General features: G+C 37.6%; 1 non-coding gene across 1 annotated transcript; it reads left to right on the top strand.

The window, feature by feature from the left end:
• The first annotated feature begins 1,384 nt into the window (after window positions 1-1,384).
• TRNAA-UGC (transfer RNA alanine (anticodon UGC)) lies at window positions 1,385-1,445 on the top strand. Its single transcript has one exon. It is a non-coding gene; the product is annotated as a tRNA-Ala (tRNA).
• The last annotated feature ends 5,061 nt before the right edge of the window (window positions 1,446-6,506 follow it).

Below are 6,506 nucleotides of genomic sequence, written 5' to 3'. Positions count from 1 at the left end.
GGAAAATCAAGAAAATTCAATTTACAATAGCAACAAAAAGAATCAAATATCTGGGAATAAATCTAAACAAGCTTATAAAGGACTTGTACACAGAAAACTACAAAACACTGCTAAAATAAATCCAACAAGGCCTAAATAAATGGAAGGACATTCTACATTCATGGATTGGCAGACTAAATATTGTTAATATGTCAATTCTACCCAAAGTGATTTACAGATTCAGTGCAATCCCAATCAAAATTCTAAGAGCTTTCTTTGCAGAAATGTAAAAGTCAATCATGAAATTGATATGGAAGGGTAAAGGGCTCCAAATAGCCAAAGACATCTTGAAAAAGAAGAACAAAGTTGGAAGACTCTCACTTCCCAGTTTTAAACTTATGAGGAAGTGACAGTAGTCAAACAGCATGATACTGTCACAAGGAAAGACATATAGATCAATGGAATAGAACTGAGAATTCAGAAATAAACCTTCTCATCTATAGTCAACTAATTTTAGATAAAGGTGTCAAGTCCACTTAATTGGGACTTCATTTGATACTCACAAGCAAAATAAGGAAAATGGACCCCTCCCTCACACCATATATAAAAATCAATTCAAATTGGATCAAAGACCTAAATATTAGAGCCAGAACTATAAAACTAGAAGAAAACATAGAGAAGCATCTTCATGACTTTGTGATAGTCAGTGGTATTCTTAGACTTTGAGTAACAAAAAGCAACAAAAGAAAAAAATAGATAAATGGGGCCCTATGAAAATTAAAAGCTTCTGTGCCTCAAAGGACTTTATCATGAAAGTTAAAGGGCCACCTACATCTGGAGCCAAATGACTCCCATCTGAGTGAGTCATCTACAGAGAAGAGTGGAGCAAACTGACCCACCCAAATGCACTATCTACCACCAGTCACCACCCTGGAGAGAAGGGAGGTAAGAGAAAAAGCCGCAAACAAAGAAAGGGGAGGGGGAGTAAGTAAAGATAATCTAGTAAAGCAAATGGCTCACATTGCCCATTGCCTCTCATCTTTTTCACTTCTGTCTTTGTGAGTGCCCGCATGTTATCTCACATGTGTACCTAGTAAATTTTATATCTGCTACTCTTAAAAAAAAAGGCAACTTACAGAATGGAAGAAAATATTTGGAAACACATATCCAAGAAGAGGTTAATAAAGAAATCCTACAATGCAACAACAAAAGAGAAACAACTCAATTAAAAAATGTACAAGAGTCTTGAATAGACGTTTCTTCAAAGAAGATGTACAAATTGCCAATAAGCACATGAAAAGATGCTCAACATCATTAGCTATTAAGGAAATGCAAATCAAAACTACCAGACACCATTTACACACACTAGAATGGCTAGTATTAAAAACAAATGGAGGGTGTATGGGTGGTTCAGTGGTAGAATGCTCGCCTTGCATGCGGGAGACCTGGGTTCGATTCCCAGAACATGCTCCTAAAAAAACAAAACAAAACAAATGGAAAATAAGCATTGGAGTGGTTGTAGAGAAACAGAAACGCTCCTCCATTGTTTTTGGGAATGTAAAATGGTACAGCTGCTATGGAAGACAGTTTTGCAGTTCCTCAGAAAGTTAAATATAGAAATACCATATGATATGATGCAGAAATCCCACTTCTAGGTAGCTACCTAAAATAATTGAAAGCAGGAACTCACATATATTTACCCTCACACTCATAGTGGCATTATTCACAAATGCCAATAGATGGAAACAACCCAAGTGTCCATCAACCAACGAATGGGTAAACAATATGTAATATGTACCTACAATGGAATAACATTAAGTTGTAAAAAGGAATGAAGTTCTAATACATGTGACGACATAGATGAACCTTGAAGACATTGAGTGAAATCAGCTAGACACCAAAGGAAAAATACTGAATAATCTCACTCATATCAGATAATTAGAATAAATAAATTCATAGAATTAGAAACTATAATACAGGTTAACAGGGGCTGGGGAGGGTGCCGGGAATGGGGAGTTAATGCTTAAATTGTTCATTGCTTCTATTTGGGGTGATGGAAAAGTTTTGGTAATGGATATTGGTGATTGTAACACAATATTGTGAATGTAATCAACAGCACTAAATTATATATTTGAATGTGATTAAAAGGGGGAAATTTTAGGTTTTGTATATGTTACTAGAATAATAATAATAATAAAATAATACCCAGCTGCAAAGCTAACCTCCCTTGATCCCTTCTGTGCTGGTTTGAAAGGATGTATGAACCCTAGAAGAGCCATGTTTTAATCAAAATTCCATTTTGTAAAGGCAGAATAATTCCTATTCAACACTGTATGTTTGAATCTGTAATCAGATCATCTCCCTAATGTAACCCAATCAAGAGTGGTTGTTAAGCTGGATTAGGGGAGATGTGTCTCCACCCATTTGGGTGGATCTTGATTGGTTTACTGGAGTCCTATAAAAGAGGAAACATTTTGGAGAATAAGATTCTGATAGAGCAGAGAACGCCACAACACCATGCAGCAGAGTCTACCAGCCAGCAACCTTTGAAGATGAAGAAGGAAAATGCCTCCTGGGGAGCTTCATGAAACAGGAAGCCAGGAGAGAAAGCTAGTAGATGATGCCATGTTCACCATGTGCCCTTCCAGATGAGAGAGAAGCCCTGACTATCTTTGCCATGTACCTTCTCACTTGGAAGAGAAACCCTGAACTTCATCGGCCTTCTTGAACCAAGGTATCTTTCTCTGGATGCCTTTGATTGGACATTTCTATAGACTTGATTTAATTGGGACATTTTCTCAGCCTTAGAACTGTAAACTTGCAACTTATGAAATTCCTTTTTAAAAGCTATTCCCTTCATGGCATATTGCGTTCTGGCAGCTAGCAAACTATAATGCCTTCCCTGAGGGATTAGCCAGGGAGAAATTTTTATGCTCCTGCCAAAGAGGATGTTGAGATTTATTTTCTCTGCTTCCCATTTAATACCTGTGCTGGTTTGAAATGATGTATGTACCCTAGAAAAGCCATGTTTTAATCCTAATTCCATTTTGTAAAGACAGCCATTTCTTCTAATCCCTATTCAGCATTGAATGTTTGAAACTGTAATTAGATCATCTCCCTGGAGATGTGATTTAATCAAGAGTGGTTATTAAGGTTGGTTAGGTGGAGGCATGTCTCCACCCATTTGGGTGGGCCTTGACTGGTTTCTGGAGTCCTATAAAAGAGGAAACATTTTGGAGAATGAGGGAGATTCTGAGAGAGCATAGCAGAATGACATAGCCACGAGAAGCAGAGCCTAGCAGCCAGTGACTTTTGGAGATGAAGAAGGAAAATGTCTCCCAGGGAGCTTCATGAAACAGGAAGCCAGGAGAGAAAGCTAGTAGATGATGCCATGTTCGCCATGTGCCCTTTCAGATGAGAGAGAAACCCTGACTGTGTTCGCCATGTGCCTTCTCACTTGAGAGAGAAACCCTGAACTTCATTGACCTTATTGAACCAAGATACCTTTCCCTGGATGCCTTAGATTGGACATTTCTATAGACTTAAGTGGGACATTTTCTCGGCCTTAGAACTGTAAACTAGCAACTTTTTCAATTCCCCTTTTTAAAAGCCATTCTGTTTCTGGTATATTGCATTCTGGCAGCTAGCAAACCAGAACAATACCCAATGTGTAAACGAAGGAATCACCATAGTCACTTTTCTTCAAGGGTTATTTTCTTCATCTTAGAGAATGTGATGAGACTTAATTTTTTCTCAAGTTTCTTTTCATGCTTCTTGTTGGATTAGCTAACTTGTGACTCAGTTTGTTTGCCCAGGTGTGTGTCTCTTTTACCCAGCACACAAACAAACCTTCTTATAACCTCTCTTGGAGGCAGGTGGTTGCAAGAGACTTTCAGATACTATTTGAAAACCTTCTCCTATCTCTAGAAAATACAGGATTTGTGTAGAGTTGGCAATTCTTTCTCAAAAATCTCAGTAGGAAAATCTCTTTACCCTTGTTGGACAAAACCCTTTTCTACCACGTAGAGCTATTCTTGGCATTGTTTTTGTTCCTAGGACAACCACGTCCTCTCTAAGGGGCAAGACAGCAGAGTGGTGAAGAAGGCAGATCCCCCGAGCCACACTGTCTGAATCCACATCCTTGCTTTTAAACTTATCAACTGAGACACTTACTATCTGAGACACCCTCTCCATGCCTCGGTTTCCTCAACTATAAGCATAATAACAGTATATACTCAGGTGTCCTGAGAGGATTAAATAACTGATATATCTAGAAAGTGTCTTGACACATAAAAAGTATCATATAAATTTTCTTTATTCACCCTGGATAATGGAAGTCTATTCTTAGACTAACTGATCATTTGCAACATTTTTCTATTTCTTTTTTTTTTCTCAGTTTTCTATACCTAGCTTGGTATTTGTATTGAGATATCTTCATACACATACAGTCCATCCAAAGTATACAATCAATGGCTCACAATATCATCACATGGTTGTGTATTCATCACCACAATCATTTTTAGAACACTTGCATCACTCAAGAAAAAGAAATAAAGAGAAAAAAGAAAAACTCATACATCCCATACCCCTTACCCCTCCTTCTCACTGACCACTAGTATTTCAAGCTACTCAATTTTTTTTTTACTCCTTAACCCCACCATTATTTATTTATTTATTGTCTTTATTTTTCTTTTACTCATCTGTCCATACACTGGATAAAGGGAGCATCAGGTACAAGGTTTTCCCAATCACATGGTCATACTGTAAAAACTATATAGTTAGCACAATTGTCTTCAAGAATCAAAGCTACTGGAGCACAGTTCAACCATTTTCCCTCTAGCCACTCCTATACACAATAAACAAAAAGAGGTATCAATATAAATGCATAAGAACAACATCCAGGATAACCTCTTGACTCTGTTTGAAATCTATCAGCCACTGAAAGTTTATTTGTCTCATTTCCCTCTTCTCCATTTTGGTGAAGAAGGCTTTCTCAATTCCATGATGCTGGGTCCCAGCTCAACCCGGGAGTCCCATCCTATGTTGCCAGGGAGATTTACACCCCAGGGAGACATAGCCCATGTAGGGGGAAGGGCAGTGAGTTCACCTGCTGAGTTGGCTTAGAGAGAGAGAGGCTATATCTGAACAACAAAAGAGCTCTGGGGGTGGGTGACTCAGTCATATAGGCTTAGCTTCTCCTTTGCAGGAATAAGTTTCATAGGGGCATATCCCAAGATTGAGGGCTCAGCCTACTGAATTGGTTGTCCCCACTGCTTGCAAGAATAACAGGAATTCCCCAGATGGGGAAGTTGAATATTTCCTTCTTTCTCCCCAAACTCCCACGGGGACTTTGCAAATACTTTATTCTCTGCCCAAGTTACTCTGGGATGTAGCAGAGCATCACACTAACCTGGATGAACGAACAAGATTGCTCGCCCTATTCAAGATTTCATGTAATTATGGTGTCAAATAAACTGACCATACATGTTAAATTAGATAATGTGGGTAGGAGGGTTTTGATAAGGAAGACTGATGTTTATATATATTCTAAGTTAAAGAGACATATTATATTGAGAATCATATGAATCTCTTATGTCACTTCCCAGACAATCTCTCTCAACATCAGCCTCATGCAACACTGTTCTGTTTCGTGTTATCATATATTAGATTTGTGTAGCATGTCACATAAGTGGGAGCATACAGCATGTAGCCTTTTGTATCTGGCTTAGTTTATTCAGCATAATGTTTTTTGAGATTCCCTATGTTGTTGTATTTGCCAGCACATGCCTTTTAGTGATGAGTCATATTCCACAGCAAGAACGTATCACATTTTTTTAATTCATTCACCTCATGATGGACATTTGTTCCAATTAAAAAAAAATTTTTTATTGAGAAATATTCATGCACATACAATCCTTACATGGTGTACAATCAATGCTCACAATATCATTACATAGTTGTGCATTAATCACCATGGTCAATTTTTAGAACATTTGCATCACTCGAGAAAAAGAAATAAAAAGAAGAAACTCATTCATACCATACCCCATACCCCTCCCTCTCATTGACCACTACTATTTCCATCTACCCAGTTTATTTTACCTCTTACCCCCTATTATATATGCTCCCAATTTTGAGTTTTCATGAACAAAGCTATGAGTATTCATGCAGAAGCCTTTATGTAGACATATTTTAGTTTCTCTTGAGTAAATACCTAGGAGTAGGGTTGCCGGGTCATATGGTCAGTGTATGTTTTACGTTGTGAGAAACTGCTCTAAGGGAGTGATATTTTTCATCCCAACAGCAATGTATGAGTTCCAGTTATTTCACATCATCACCAACATCTAGTATTGTCAGTTGTCATTATTATTTTAAATTTTAGCCATTCTAATTGGTGTACAGTGCTATTTCATTATGGTTTTAATTTGCATTTCACTGATGACTAATCATGCTAAGCATGTTTTAATGTACTTATTAGTGATTTGCATATTCTCTTTGAAGTATCTGTTAAACTCTTTTATCCATTT

Source organism: Tamandua tetradactyla, chromosome 2, assembly GCF_023851605.1.
Source record: "Tamandua tetradactyla isolate mTamTet1 chromosome 2, mTamTet1.pri, whole genome shotgun sequence".
In the NCBI taxonomy this organism is placed as follows: Eukaryota; Metazoa; Chordata; class Mammalia; order Pilosa; family Myrmecophagidae; genus Tamandua; species Tamandua tetradactyla.
Note: the sequence above shows the minus strand (reverse complement) of the source record. Positions and strands in the feature narration are given on the sequence as shown.